Genomic DNA, 17,404 nt, shown 5'->3' with positions numbered 1-17,404 from the left:
TTGCTACCAGCAATGTTTGCTGCACAGGATGATGGGAAATTAGCTAAAAATCATTATGTTATCATTTATGATGCCACTGTTTTTAATGTAGTCACCCAATGAACATGGGAACAAAATGAATCCAATTCGGATCTGACATCAATCTGAATGTCTTTAAATGATTACTGATGATGATCTGCTGTATAGCTAAGGATATAATACATGGTTTCTAGCTGTTAGCTTATGCGTAGTCACAGATAACAGTAAAAAATCAATTTACTTTGGAGCTGGTCACATTTTCAGCCCTGCAGCTCAAGTTATTTAATAGAGTCATTTTCTACAGCCACCGTATTGTACTTTGTTCTTTTTTTGTAAGTCAATGGTGCAGAAGTAGTTTGTTAATTAAAGTATACACTTTTGCAATAGGCAGTGTTCAGACCAAATGTACTCAATGCTGTGCTACTTAACGCAAGGAGGTTGAATTTTACTCTAGGATGTAAGTGATCAATTAGTTCAATATTGCTAGTTATGTTTTTTTTTTTTTTTTTTTTTGCATTAGACTGATGTCACTAAATTGCATGATGATCTGTGCTAGCAAGTCATTTGTGCATAAATAATATAAACGATTTGCCCTGTGTAATATGAGCATTTGAGAAAGAAATAGCTGGAAGTGATTTGCATGAACCAATCTGGCCTAGCCTCATCCTTCCTTTCTCTAGTGTGTGCCTTTTGTTTTATTGATCCTCTCCTAGTGGGCCTGGTGATGTATAGGTTAACATAATATTAGCAAGGGATGTTTAAATGTCATTTAATAATTGTAGTCGACAGTGAGCCCTGCTAAGTGTGAATTATTCCCTCTGAAGGGTCCTCACTATGATCCATCTTCTGGCTGTATATCTTTCTGTGCTGCATGTCAAATATGCCCCTAAATCCAAGCTTATTTAAATGTCACAAAAAATTTAAGCCCACTGAACAATGCCAAGTCTGGATATTTCTTTTATTTTAGTCTTACTTGGAGCATGTTGAAAAACAAAATATAACTGTGTTTAATCTTTCCTTATCTGTTATTTCTTCATTCCCTTCTTCTGCTGCTTTATCTTCAGGGCTTTGTTTCAAAAGTTGGTGCAGAGAGTACAGTTTAAAATAGATACTGTGAAAATGGTAAGAAAATCTTTTAAGTTTTATTGGAAGACTTTGTAAAATATAAAGTCTGAACATTGAAAGGCCCTTCCTCTCATGAATGCGGGAAAGCGTTGGGCCCTTAGCGCACATCACATCATTTTTGTGGAAGCCGCTTCTGACTGGAGCTTGTCATGCTACTTATTATGTAAAGCAGATCAACTGCATTTTTCAAAAAAAAACAACAATCTTTATCAGGATGACCGCATTTGAACAGATCAGTTCACTCTAAATACCATCAATAAATTACAAAACATAATTTGCACAGCTGAATTGAAAACCATGATGGATAACAGCACTTAATGAAATGATAGATAGATAGATAGATAGATAGATAGATAGATAGACAGATAGACAGACAGACAGACAGACAGACAGACAGACAGATTGAGTAACTGATTATACAGTATCATAATCATAATATCATAATATACTGCATGTTATGGATCATAATGTTTTCTTTTTATGACTTTATTATTTTTCCTTAGGTCCACTTGTAATATTAATCAATATTTTTGCATGAAAACTAAACTTATTTAGCCTTCCATCTTACCTTTACCTGACCTGTTTTTTTTGCTACTGTGCTTTCATGGTAAGAAAGTAAGATAGAAAAGAGTATACAGGGAAAACAATGATCCAAAAACACTTGCTCTGTACTAAATGTGGTCTTGTTGGAAAGATGAGCAGAGACTCTGGCAGCACTGTAGGTTGCCACCTTGAGGAGTTTATCAGTAACACGCTGGCCAATGTTCCTACAGTGGCTTGGCAGCTTGGCTTTTGAGCAGTAAAGCTACTTGGCTAGACACCAAAGAGGCATGGGCTCTGTCGGAGAGGGATCAAATGCTGCTGCAGGACTCTACTAACCCTACTACTAACCCTAGCTCTGTTTGTGATAATTCAGTACTGATGATTTTTTTTGCTTAAAGGGAATGATAGAGAGTAGATGAAAACATGCAATATATAATGGACTTTACAAGCCACCATCCACCAAGATTGCTGGTCAGATCACATATTTGATGCAGTTTTGTATACAGTTTCATTTTTTTCTTCTCAGTTTTGTGTGTATATAAATGTGTGTGTGTGTGTGTGTGTGTGTATGTATACAAACATGCATGCATACATACATACATATGTATGTTTCTATTAATAATGCATTTTTATTATCTATATATTTATTTATTATTTATTTGTTTGTCTGTTTGTTTCAGATGATAAAATGAAAGACAGGGCGATAGTTGGCATTTAAGTAAGTGTAAATGGAAGTAAAAAAAAAAAATGTTGGCCATAAGTAAGCATTTCTCTCCACTGGGGGGTGATATTGTACCATTTAAAAAGTGCACTTATTTCTGAGATTTCCCAAAACACCAATAAAGCTCAGAATTTTTGGATAGTATAAAACCTAATTGGAGAATTAGCATTGACTGCGTCTGGTAATAAACTGTCTAAGCTTACTCCTAGAACATTCAATTATAACTGAATGAAGCAAGAGGTAATGCCAAATGACCTCAGAAAAAACATTTCTACAAATCCACGGAATAAAATGCAGATATATAAATATATATTAATAAATATACTGTGTATTACTGTAAAAAGATATATACTGTAAATCTGACCTGAATATAATTTTGCCACACCAGAAAAGAATCATGTTCATTTCTAAAAGAAAGGTCTGCAACTCTTTCGCTGTGTCTGCTGATGTAGTTCGTCTTTTAGAAATTACTTTACATTAGTTTCAATGAATAAATAATATATAAAAAAGTTGTACTTGTGAAGGGGGTTTAACCTAAAATGTCATTCTGCCTTTTTAAGAACAACATGAGCAACAAGCTGCATAGGTTAACACTAGAAAGATATCAGTGTATTGTGCACGCTACATTAGTCATTATTTTTATCATAATCCCATGGGGAAATTGTTTGGAAGACACTGAAGTTGGAAGCATGTATGTGAATATATTAGAATTAAGAATTCATAATGAAATATGCTGAGAGAATGCTCAAATACAACACTACCATCCAAATGTAGATGTTGCTTACTTTTTATTCAAGCCCAGATTTGTACTGACGTGCTTTGAGACTAAATGTGTCCTCAAAATAAATAATAAATAAATAAAAAATAAAAGCAACACATAAATGGGTATATTTAGCATTCCAAAAAAGTATCCTTCGGGACATTCTGTATTTTTAAATCCTCTTTTGCTCACTGCACTGTGGTTAACAATGCCCTGAATCATTATGCTTTATATTTAACATCTTGCATGTACAAGAAGATGTACAATTGTCTCCTGGACATTTACACTGGTTTTAAAAGTGTATTCAACTAATTTTCTCTCCACAGTGAAGAATAAATAAAACAAAAACAAAAACAAACAAACAAGCAAACATAAACAATAGTAATGGGATCAAACAAGACTGCTTTAAAAAAATCTAATAAAATCCTACTGGATAAACTGAAGTGTCCCCCCCCCCGCAGAATTGTTTATTCTGTAGCATCTTATTTGGTTCTTTAGTATTTTTATTTACAGTAAAAAATAGTAAAATAGCAGCTATGATTGCCATTATTTTACTGTAAAAAATTTACAGTGACAATATTCACAGGCATTACATAATGTGTTATAGTATGCTTGTGTATTTTACAGTTCTATATATTAAATTATATAATGTTAATATACCAACATATTCAAGCTATTTAAATACCTTTGTTGTCCTTCAGGGAATTATGGGAATGTTAATTATTGTATGAGATATATATGTTTATCAATAAATTATAAGGTAATTCATACTTTTTACTCATAGAAATCACATTTATACAGTGCTTGTTACCATAAAATCTTTACAGTAAAATTCCATTTATTTACTTTTAAAATATAAATCTATACCATATATAGTAAGGTAATGAGAATTCCTGCAGGATTTTTGACTAGGGCTGTAGGCTTTATTAAAAACATCCTTATCTTTTAAGATCGTGCATATGCATATATATTTATTAAAGAAATCAATAATTCTTTGTTAAGGCTTTCTTAGTAAGCTGAACGAAAGCTCTTTCATCAGCCAGTGTATGTTCTGCGTTGTGTGTGTGTGTGATCAAATAGAGTGGGCTATGTGGGCGTTTGAACGCACTGTTTCGACTGAAGAGCACTGCCTACTTCTCAGCACGGCTCTGCTCTCCAGTTATGCTCAGTGCAGTACTGTCTCTTCAGGTATGAGCTCCTAACACAAGACGAACAACATTTGCCAATACTGAATGAATGGACACGGAGACTTGGAGAAATGGAAAGTACTTCGTCTCCGAGAGCGTTTCAGCACCACTTTCAGTGGACAGCGCAACAGCTTTTCCCACTTGGTATCGCGCTTTGGGAGATTTGCGTGTGATTTCCGTACGTGGGGAATGGAGTTTGTCGTATTGGGGGCCATCGTACATCAAGTGATTAACGAGACACCCGAAAATCTGCAGTCGACTGTGTTTAGGTGATCATACTGGAGGTGTTTGGCACCAGCGGCGGCAGATAGAAGAAGGTAAGTGCATGGAAATGGGTCAACTTTGAACATCTGACGGATTCCTTGCGGGGAAAGCGTCGCTCGATTAATTTCGTCGATGTTGATTGGCTGATGTCATAGCGATATTTGTTGGTTTCCACGTAACAATAGAGGTAGGCACGATGTTTGTGAGACAATTAGAAGATAATGGCTTCGACATACATATTGGCCAGTAGTGCGGCACTTTGGCAAATCAGACTTTTCTGTGCTTATATGGCGTATTTCTGCATTGCTCTGTGAATATAGCAGTGGGAAGTTCTGCCCATCACTTTGTTCTAAACAACAGGTTTTACTGATGTGCATCAACGCCTCTTGGAGTGAATGCATATCAACGATTCATATGCTAATCGTCAGGACTGAATGTTTCTATTAAGGTTTTCTGGGGGGAAAAATGTTTACAAGTTGGATATGTGGGCTTCCTCGCAATGAGAACATTTTAATGGATAATAATATTTCCGTATGTGTGACATATTGACTGACAGACAGAAGTGAGATTTTAGAAGATGGGTCAGTGTGAGATAATAATCTAAGAGATAAAAAGGCGAAATCTAAAAAAAAAGACGCAAGTTCATAACATTTTCTATTTAATACACACACACACACACACACACACACACACACATACATGTAACGTTTTTAAACATTTGAGCTAAACTTTGATTTGGAGTATAAGATTTTTTTTATAGATATTAATATTAAAATATGTGTGTGTTTGTGTGTGTGTGTATATATATATATATATATATATATGCATGTATATGTATATAAAATTAAATATAAACTTAATTCTACACACACACAAACACATTTTCATATTTTTCGTATTTCATATAAAAACTACCTCCGTACAGTTACACCACCTAAACATTTTTTAATTTAAGCACCACAAATAAAGATTAAAATAATTTGCCTTCAGAATTCGAAGCTATATTTATTTTAGAAAATATTTTTGTATGGTATGCATTATAATGTATCATTTTATCATTTAATAGATGCATCATGTCATTGACCCAGATATAGCCTGTGGAGGTCTGGAGGAAGCAAAGAGTTTTATCAGCCTTGCAGATGTCAAACCTTGAGGCCATCTGGACCAGATGGGCTAGTTTAGAAAGCACGTTAGATGGGTTTGTATAAACTTCTCCACATGCTTTAATACCATTAATGGATGTTTTGGCAGTAACAATAGTTTTTGCAATCTAAATGTGTCTGTAATTGGCACTGGAATTTGCCAGAGACAAGTTAAATGAAACACCTGTAAGGAATAATGAGTTGGGAGGTGTCAATCAGAAGGCTGCATGGACATTTCGATGCCTTGACTTGTAACTTTGTACCACAATACCGATCCACATCACATTGTCAGATCTAATGAGTCAACTATGTAATACAAAAGCATACACCTACATGATGTGCTATAACAATGTGTGATGGAGTGCAGTGACTTTTGTAGTATGGAGAGGCTGTCGCAGCAATGACTCACTCACTGGGTCTTTATGAGAGTGCTACAAACCCATTGATAATAAAGCACAGAGTATATATACTGTATTTCCCTGTTTTGCCACTGCAAAAAGAGTTTTCTGTAGCCTCTGGTTGGACAACATCAGGAGCTGCTGTAGAAACTGGGTGTATGATAGAGAAGCATGTCTCTCTGTGTATGCATAGCCAAGTGCAGTATGAAGTCACTTCTCCAGACTTCATTAGTCCAGAGAAGCTTTTAAAGCAATGGAAAGAGCTTTTGCTTGGAATGCTAAGGTCTGGTGATTTCAGGCTCCGCCAAGATGGCTCTATTACATAATTGAATGAGCTAATGAACTTTTCCATCACGGCGATAGGGAAGTCAGGAAAACTGGTGCGATGCCAACTTCTAAACTTTTGGCCTGTGACAAATTTTGTACTTCTCTCCAGCCACTTGATGACATCTATTGATGAAGTGTACATTTTGAGTCTGATCACGCACCGCCATATAAGTTCTGCACAGTAGAAAAGGAAACAACGCTAGGTTTTATACTTTATTCATAGGTTTTCTTAGGACTCTTGCTCTGTAAATGCCATTTGACCCTGAGTTTTCCTCTGGGTTGAGAATCTGTGTCGGTTAACGTTGTTTACCTCCATCGAGAGTGGCGGACAACACAAGCAGACTGAAAAAACTAAATAAGTCACAATGCTCGTCTTTCACCTAATGTCACCTTCCTGGGCTTTAGGAAAGGAATTTATTTAAGGGCAATATGTTTTGAATTATCTGTTTGTCAATGTTTGTCATTATTTGCAACTTTATATAGTTACCAACTGCTGGTGGAAGGCCAAAAGCTCTTTGTTTGTTAGCACCTAAATAACTTTGAGTTAAATTTGAGTTTACTTTTGAGTAATGGAAATGAGCTAAAACTGATAATGATACTGCATTTAGATTCAGATTAAATGTAATTCAGATTGAAAATTGATGTTGGAGATTTGGCGTAATGCAAACAGAAAGGATAATAATGGTTCTTTTTTGATTGGAACTCTTACTTGATAAAGAAATAGAGGATTTTGGATTTTATGTGAAATGATAATAAGTATATTTTTTAACGTTGCTGAGGATGGTTAATGGCAGGTCTATATTATTCCAATGCACCAGTCAGGGGATCATACTGAAGTCAGAAGTCAAACTGTGATGTGGGAATTCAGTCTTTGCATTATCACTGTTGCTATGAATGTTGTATTTTTAAATCTGTTGTCTGCTGTTCAGGGCTGGAGCGTTGAGTATCAGAGTTTGGATGGGGAAAAATGTTAAATGCATTTGAATAAGATTATAGTAATGTCTTCTTTCAGCCTCTGTGCGCGTGTTAAAGTTATTATCGCTGACTGGTGAATAATCGGTCCACTTTAAGATCAAAAACCATTGCTTGAGAAAGTTCCACTGATATCGCAACTTAATTACTTAAACCAACTGACTAAGCATAAAAACACATTCTGACTCAATTTAGTCCCGTGTCAGAGGCTCCTGCTTATGGATTTTCTGCCCACATTATCTGATGACACCCTCTGGCACAGAGGGCTAGGAGAGGAGACAGTGTATTGAGTGTAGTGTGATAGCCTATACCAGGTCATCGCCTACATCTGTTTTTCACATCAGTACAGTTCAGAGTGGCATGACTTTATCAGATGCAGACTCTCCCTCTCCTTTTTTCACCTCTATTTCTTGCCCTCGCCTTCACAGGCTGGGTGCCTGATGCAGGCTTGTGACGCGGAAGAATTTAAATTAAGATCATTACCCAAATATTAACAAGCCTTGCATATTTAAAGCGATGTAAGCTGTGGCATGACAGCTTAAGTCAGAAGTGTGTTAGCTGTGAAGATTCACAGCAAAAATTGCTGTCAGAAAAAATATAAATAATCAAAATAGTGTGATTTACGGGTTATTAAAATAAAAAATTTACGCTCTCAACACATGTTTCTGGTCTTATTGGGCATGATTTACAAGTGCACATTTTTCCAAAGAAAAAACAATGTCTTTTGTAATCTTTAATTTACATTAATTCATTTAGCAGATGCTTTTATCTAATATGAATTACAAATGAGGAATACAATGATTTGTCATGAGGCAATACTACAAGAAGTGTTAGCAATAGCATGTTCAAACATTGTTCTGAATAGTACAAGTTAGAAGGAGGAGGGATATAATAGTGAACACAAATAATTTTTTTTTTTTAAGTCAGCAGGATGCAGCCCTTTATATCTCACGATTCTGACTTTTCTTCTCAGAATTGCAATTGCTAGTTACTGTAGTATCTCTCAATTCTTAGTTTATATCTTGGAATTCTGTGTTTATATCTCACAATTCTGAGTTTATTTCTTGCAGTTCTGAAATTTTCTCTCAATATTCAGATGTTTCTTGAAAATTGTCAGGGAATTGTATGACTGGATAGGGTTAGGAAGGTCATTCCACCAGCAAGGAACAGTGAAAGGAAATGTTCTGAAAATTAAATTAGCTAACTATTTTCCGTTCCTGAAAATATTAAAATAGGCTATCTGTTAATGTTAACGGATAGCCAAACAGCTGTTAAGGCATTATTTTTTTCTCTATCCTGGTATGAATTGTTCTCTAATAATTACTCTAATATTTTCTCAGTAGATAACATCAAGTCCCATCTCACATATATATTTCTTCAAATATCCTGTTTTGCTCGTAAATATGTGACATTAAGCACACAAAATAGGTTTGTGAATAAATGCCTTTTCATATTGAGTTTAAAACAAGCAATTTTCTTCTCAGTTAGATTCATCTTGGTGTAATGATGTTTAGGCACTTTTTCTCAAAAAGATCTAGATATTCATTAAGAAAGAGATCTTTGCAGCTAATAGTTAATTGCTTCGGTATACGATTGTGTGAGTGTGTAATGAGATATATTAGGTCATATTGAGTGTCTTCATTCCAGACCATCTGCTTTAGGAGACCCTGGCCAACTGCTCGAAGAAGTGGAGAGCATAGCACTAGCATCCTCACCGTCCCCGGCAGTGTTTCTCAATCCACAACATACACAGCAAAAATGTTCCTATGTGCTCTATTACCACAAATGGGCCATGTAGTGTTTTGGGTAAGAGGATCTGTGGCACAAGATCGTACCCCCCCTAGAGGAACTCAATGGACTGTATGAAACAGAGAACTCAGTAGTCTGGCTCAAGCTCTGAATCGGTTTATTTCAGAGCGATGGTTGCAGGGTATTGTCCACCTCTCTGGTGAGAGCCAACTCATTAGGCTGCTTCTGCATGGCTGTCTGGATGCAAGGCACGTGCGTCGTTTCAGAAGCGCTCCTCTTTTTCCAAATTTTCTCTTAAATCATCTTTGTTTGCTCGACTGCACTCAGAGCTTGATTTAGGACTTAGCAAAAAAAGCTATTTTTAGTATCCACAGTGATAATGATAAATGATGTGTAAATGGTCATTAGTCATTTGGCAGAACAGTGACTTATGAAAAACCAATGATGGGCAAATTGAGAAGAGGAAATAAATCATATGCTACACTTTAAATATTTTAAATTGTCTGGATTGAAATGATATCTGTATAATCAAAATACTTTAAAAATGTCAGTTGCGTATCAAAACGAATGAATGAGAATGTATACAGTGGCTCAAAGTCTGGTCTGAGATTACATTGAAAATTTAAGAGTTTTATTACTTAAACCTGGAATGTATTAGGGTTTAGCAAAGTTAAAGCAAAGAAAACTAAATGAGGACAAAATATTTATAAACAGTACAGATTCTGTACTGTTTCTGGATCAATAATCACATAATTTTGATTTGAATAATTTTGAGAGTTTTGGATTTTGATCGTGAGCTTTTTTTTACCAAAACGTTCAACATTATCTTTCAGATTCCTTCTGCATTCCCTTTGAAACATTCTCGGTTCATGCTGGACAACATGGATCATTAGGTTTTGCACAAAACTGTAGATAACTGTAGCTTGCGTTCTGCTGTTGTTAAAGGAATAGTTCACCCAAAAATTAAAATTTGCTCAGTTTGTTTTCTCAACACTAAAGATAAAGAGAAAATTACCACCCCATAAATATCAAACCAATCCACCCTCCATAATTAATCTTTTCCCATTCTAAAAGTAATCAAACAGCTGATATAACCATAACAATACCTCTCACATCAAAATCTACCGACAAATTTGTTTAGAACTGTTTTCACTTGTGAACGGTTCTTGATGAGTGCATATTTTTCTCCTGATTCAGACAAGACATTTTTTTTCAGTACAATATTATATTATGACTAGAGGACTCGTATTTAACTGGAAGCAGCTCTTTTTATAAAAATGTCTAATGATGGATTTGTTTCTTACAAACCCAGCTTTTCACTTCACAAGACATTGCTTTATGGACTGAAGTCATGTGATTTCTTATGAAATATTGCAATGCTTTTATCAGCTGTTTGGAATCTCATTCTGAAGGCACCCATTCACTGCAGAGGATCCACTGGTGAGCAAGTGATATAATGCTAAATTCCAGATGAAGAAACAAACTCATCTACATCTCGGATGGCCTGAGGGGGAGTACATTTTCAGCAAATTTTCATTTTTGGGTGAACTACTCCTTTAAATTAAAAGGTGGGCATACTACATATTAAGAAATTCATAAAGATATTCTGAAAATCATTTTATCATTCATTTTGACTCCTAATACAATTTGTATTCCAAAAATTGGATTTCATCATAAAAAATTGCAAAAGATAAGAATTACTTGGTCAATAGCAGTTTTTTTACAGTAGTTTGTCATCATCTGATTGACTGTATGCTGTAATTTTGCCTCTGGAGTAAAATTCACCATTAACCCACCTGAGGAGATTGTGTGCTGTTATATTGATCTTTGCCCTTGCTACCCACATAGCACGAATTACCCTCAGCAAAGATCTCTATTAGCCCAGCCCACATGAATCCAGCAGCGCAATTTCAACTGCATTCTGCATATTCCTTCAAGATATTCAACAAAGCAATGCAACAGCGCAAAGTCCTGTGGAGTCTTTGTGTCCCCTATGTCACGTAGACCGGCCGACCCTCATATGAGCGCCTCATGTGAAATGGTGTGTGAAATGAGCACATTTAACTAGCCCACCAGCATCATGCTCAATCCTGGGCCGGGGCAGACTTACAGCCGAAGACTCGTGTCCTGACACTGCCAATTGGATCATATTCTCCTTCCTATCTCATGCCGCCAGATTATGTATTTCCTTTTTGTCTCTGACTTCGGGGATGAGGGGCCACATGTAGAGGTTAAATGAAAATGATCAGCTCCTTGCCCATCATTTGAAGTGAATCTGCAGTGACTGGGAACATGGACATCACTGTATGCTTTTATAAAACAAGCAAGCTCCGTTCACACTTGTGCATTTAGTGCTGTAATTGAACTGTTGTGATAAGTGATTTTTTTCACACAATTCATTTGATGCATCTTCCCTTAAATGGAAGAAAAGATCTGTCACCACAAAGTGTGACTGTTACGAAATCACTGACCTACCTAGCAGTAACATGACTAGTTCTGGCTTTTTGTGCTATAGCCTTTAATTATTGTTTTCTTTTTATATGTATATACTGCAGCAATTTTAAGAGCAAGCTGATTTTATATCCATTGGCTGTATTTTAATTCCCTGTTTACAGTGCAAGTGAGCAGCACGACTTGACAGCTTTTGAGTGTTTGCTAAAGTGCAGGCAATGAGTGAGTGTTTTTTCTTTCTCTTGCCAATGTTGTTTTTAATATTCACTAATTACTCACTTTATATCAGGATTGTACAACATTTTTGATTTTTGGACCTCTTTCTCTTCATTAGTGTGAATTTGGAATGACAGGAAGAGGAAATTACTGAATTGCAATTCAAACATTGTTTATTCACAAAGGCTGCATTTATTTGATCAAAATACAGTAAAACAACAGTATTGTGAAATATTATTACAATTTAATGGTGACCTATTATGCCACTTTCTACAATATGTAATATTAGTCTCGGGTGTCCCCAGAATGTGTCTGTGAAGATTCAGCTCAAAAAATTCCATAGATAATTTATTATATCATTTTGAAAATGCCTATTTTAAGTGGAAGCAGAAAAACACTCTGTTTTAGTGGCTGTTTCTTTAAATGCAAATGAGCTGCTGCTCCCCGTCCCTTTTTCCACAATAGGACTGTGCCTTTACAGCTAGTACCTCAAGATACTCTGATAAAAAAAAAACCCAAAACAACTACATCTGTTTGGTTTTGATGATTATGTCTATCGCACTGAAATCATGCATTTTAAAGCCACATTAGTTTAAACTTCTGATATAAGGTTTTCTGAGCGCACACATCTGAAGCATGCGCACAGAAAGCGGGTGCCATATGGCATGTGAGTACTAAACTAAGTTCTATTTCATGTCTTATTGTGATTATCAAATACACAAAAGTTTGTTAAAAACACATTAGTTACAAAAACAGTCTGTTATGTCTGTGAAGGTAAACAGCAGGTAAAGAAATCGCATGCTTATATTAGATCTGTGTGGCAGCAGTGTAATAAACAGTAAATAAATAAATAAATGCACTGCTCTCTTGTCTCCTCTGAGGCTGGGACTCTAAATAGTAGTCTGGGCTCATCTGTGCAGCTAAAGATAGAACAGTTAGCATGCTTTGCTCGAACTTTTGCTATGGTGTTAGAACTGGTACGGTGGCAAATTATGCGAAAACAGAATGGCGGCACAGTGTTTGGAAACTTGCAGATTGAGGGGCGGTGATATTATAATAAGATCCCTTTGTCACGTCACACAGGGAGTGAAATCTGATGCGCTTGTTTTTTCAAACGCTTGCAGAAAAAGGCTTACCAAAACAAAGTTACTGGGTTAATCTTTTTCACGTTTCCTGGGTTGGAAGATGCACCGGGGAACCGATTATAGCACTTAAATGGAAGAAATCATTTTTTTTATGATATGCCACCTTTAAAATAAGTGTTTTCTATTTTAATATATTTTAATATGTCATTTATTTAGGTGATGGCAAAGTTAAAAATCTTTACTTCATTCTTAAGGATCCTTCAGAAATCATTTTAATATGCTGATTTATTGCATACTGTCGTGCTGCTTAATATTTTTATGGAAATGGTAATATGTGTTTTTTTTAGGACTCTTTAAATTGAAAGTTCAAAAGAACAGCATTTATTTGTGTGACGTAAAAGTCTTTACTGTTACTTTTGGTCAATTTGATGTGTCACTGCTGAATAATAATAATATAAAAAAAGCTGCAATCTTGGCCTAAAACCATTCAAAGATTTGAACATTTAAATCTTACCCTTCTAGTTAAAAGTTTTAGATATAAGAATTTCTTTGAATTTCAGTTTATTTTAATTTACTTCCTTGCATTTAGATTTATTGCAATTCCATTACCTCATTTCAAATTCAGTTAAAATTAAGTTACTGAACCTTAAATTGAAATTTAAATGCCATTCTCGATTCTAATCTGAATGATGCAGAATCGTGTTATTTTATTGTAACAGAAAGGCATCTGGTGAATGTAATTAGGAAATCCCTTTTGTTATACATCAATATTGGTTATTAAAGCAGCATCATTTTGATTTTAGAATTAGCTGACATGTTTTTTTTTCTTTTTTTTAAACCAGCCTAATTAAATATAGGGCTAAAAACACACTCAGTGCATAATTTAACTAGGATAGTCAAGTCACGTTATATCTCTGATGTCTAAAATGGAGCGTGTGCTCAGCCCCTCATGTCGAGTCTAGTCATGCCTCTGACCTACAACAAATTTCTTTGCATTCCCTCTATCTTCTTGAAGTGAGCAACAGAGGCCCAGTCAATCTCCCAAATTCGCCAGATGTAACAGAATGGCGGACGCTGGGACAAAAATAATGAATGCAGCCCTTGAATGCGAGCCCAGCCCTGATGGCGAATGCCAGTCGTTGTACTGATAGCAGCAGTTTGTTCCCTTTCGCTCTCTGATTTCGCAATACAGAATCCCAGTTGGGGAGGAGATGCCTCTTTCAAACCTAACATCTAAAAAAACAAAAAATGCCACATCTTAGGATCATCAAAAAAAAAATAGAGAACACACCCCCACACAATAAACCCAACAATCAATAATAATGAGATGTAATTATTTACTTTGAGCTGCCCCAATTAATAATGCATGGTCTGCAACCTAGAGAGAAAGGCTGTGCTATAATTCTCCACCAGAGCTGCTATAAAAACCCTTAAAATTCACAAAAATACACTAGAAAAAAGGCTTCACCAATGTTAATGAAGAAAATGAATTTTCTCTCAGGCCTCTCTCTCTCTCTGCATGTGCATGCACTTCTGTAGACCTTAGTCAGGGTAAACTCCATTTTTAATTTCATGCAACAGAAACTGAATTTGTGAGGGATAGATGTAGAGTCCCTTTAATAGGTTCTGCTGTATTAAGATTCTATGGTTCTAAAGTACATTTTTTGGAAAGATTTATTTTCCATGTAGTGCCGGTTGAACGTTCAGCACCGTTGAACACGCTGTACATCAGTGTTCCCTCTAAGCTGCGTGCATGTTTCTCCCATGCAAATCTGCAGAAGGCAGGCTCAAAAATATGTGGGAAAAAGCAAGAGATTTCTTGAATCAGAGCTAAATGAATGGGCAGCATTTAAATTGGAGCACATCCGAATGTCCATTGATTTTTTTTGTCTTCCTCCAACTGAAACTGGAGCTGTGAAAATTTCTGTATCCACAAACAGTTTGGGATATTTACAGTGGCACATACAGAAGCCCGGAAAGGTCATGCAATATTGCCATGAATTAATAATAATAATAATAGTAATAATAATTGCTTGAATAGAATCATTAAAATTAGAATATGTTTTACTATTATTGATGTCAGGTAATGATTGTTAATTATTTTTTATGTTTCAGTATCTATACTATTTTAAATAGCTCCCACCGCAGTATGTGATGTGTATATCAATTTGATTGGTTTGTATTTGAAAAAAGGGAAATCATTTTGGATGCTGCAAAAATGTAACATGAGTGTGCTGACATGCTAATTGCAGCATTCCATTTAAGTTTCATTTATAATATAAGCTCTATATATTCAGAAGAAATAGTGAAGATATAAAAGTAACATACAGTATCATGGATGATATTGTGCTGGTCTCTGTAAGAAACATGGCTCAGATTTGCAAAATAACATCATCATTTTATGAAAAACACTGTTTAGTTGCTGGAAATGATATTTCATCTACCCCAGGCATGAAATTCAGTATCTCATATTTAAATTTTATGAATGCAGTATCCATAGATTTGCGGAGACAACATAACAGCACACAGATACTCATATACACAAATCACTATTTTTACTACAGCAGTTATTATTTAAAATTACATTTGCACATAAAACCAATGGTGAAGACTGGTTATGAGGAATGCTACATTAAATCTTATATTCCACTATTCTATCTCTCTCTCTCTCTCTCTCTCACACACACACACACACACACAGACACACACACACACACGCACACACACACACACGCACACACTCACTACTAATATGTTAACACAGAATGGTAAGGGAAAAGGAAGGAAATTGTCTTTTAATATTATATACATGTTAATGTTACAAATTGTTCTTATACTAACACCCACAAATCCAGGTCAGTGTCTCTCAACTCTCTCAACATCTCCTCCCACACATTGCACATTTATTTATTTCTTTATTTATTGTAATGCATGCTATACATTAAATTAGACATAATTATAATAAATTTAAAGAGCATCTTTCTTTTTTCACAATGACAGTATTACTATACAGATTCACTTTCTTATTTTACCTGAACACATTAAACACAATTTATATTGTATTAATTTATAATACATCCTAAAATTAGAAAGATATATAGATATATAGATAGATAGAAACAAAAATTGGACAAAACGTAGCTGTACAGTGCATCATTCAGACACATTTTAATTTGTGTCAAATTAAATAATATATCTACCCTAACTAAGATCTATTGGGATCCTTCCAAGGAAACATCCCTCTGATTGAAGATATGTTTCAGTTTTGTATGTATCTGAAGACATTACTAGATTAGCTAACCTGCTGGAGACCATACATTGCTCAGCAACAGTGTGTAGTTAATGATTTGTATTCTCTGATTCTCGAGCACTGCAGTACATGAAGATGGCTGTTGCATCCATGGGGCGTCATCCCATCACTGCATATATTACTCAGTTCTTGCTTTGTTTATCAGTGTTTCAGCAGAAGCACAGCTTCAGGGGCTGTTCTCTGATCTTTTCCTGGCCCAAGAAGTATGTCAGACCTGTGTTGAAGGAGTCGTGGCGCTGTAGGTGAGACCAGGATGAGCATAATGCTCTCACCTCTATTGCATTCTGCAGGCGTCCAGCTAGAGCTTGTGATAGTGTTTCCATTGGATTTACTGAATGTGTCATCACACCTTCTACACAAAAGCAAACACTATATGACTATTCCACTCTCACGGCCAGGCTTCGGTCCACACGGTATAAGAATATATGAAACATAAGGAGACAAAAGAAAGGAAAAACTCAAGGGGAGACGTCAAATCTCTTTTCGTTACTTACAATATATTTACACTCTTTCAGTCACAAACAGAAAGAACCAGAAGAATACAAATTACCTGAGGAGCTGCACAACCAAAAGCAATAAAACAGAAAGAGATAAATCTGAGAAAATTTTGAAAACCATACAAAGAAAAAAATACACACGCTGTTCCCTCACATATGACAAAACCCAGGAGGAAATACCCCAAAATAACAGGAAACAAAATGCTATTAGACTCCTTACCGGAGTCATTTTGTGTGGTGTATTATGGATATAATTTAGCATTAGCAGTAACATTGTTAAAATGGGCATTATGGCTAGCTTTTAAACTAAAAACTATAAATATTATGGACAGACAAGACACATTTAGAAACATACAATGTATATATGCATATATATGAATGTATGAAGAATGTATTAGATTTAATGTAAATATTTATTGTTGTTGTTCATCATATATATATATATATATATATATATATATATATATATATATATATATATATATATAGATATATATATAAAAAGATAAAGAGAGTGTATATATATATATATGTATATATATGCATACTGTATACATACATATACATATACATATATATGTATAATTTTATATAGTATATATATATATATTATTTATATTGTACAATATTTATATTTTA

At 35.1% G+C, this 17,404-nt stretch overlaps 1 protein-coding gene across 2 annotated transcripts in view; it reads left to right on the top strand.

Annotated features, from left to right (window-relative positions):
* Positions 1-4,271: 4,271 nt before the first annotated feature.
* The window catches only part of LOC109095028 (metabotropic glutamate receptor 4-like), a 157,384-nt gene continuing 144,251 nt past the window's right edge, over positions 4,272-17,404 (top strand). For both annotated transcript variants that reach the window (XM_042758816.1, XM_042758817.1), the window contains exon 1: positions 4,272-4,671. The gene's annotated coding sequence lies outside the window, so the exon portion shown is untranslated. The remainder of the gene's footprint in view (positions 4,672-17,404) is intronic.

The sequence above is a fragment of the Cyprinus carpio genome, chromosome A6, assembly GCF_018340385.1.
Source record: "Cyprinus carpio isolate SPL01 chromosome A6, ASM1834038v1, whole genome shotgun sequence".
NCBI lineage: Eukaryota > Metazoa > Chordata > Actinopteri > Cypriniformes > Cyprinidae > Cyprinus > Cyprinus carpio.
Note: the sequence above shows the minus strand (reverse complement) of the source record. Positions and strands in the feature narration are given on the sequence as shown.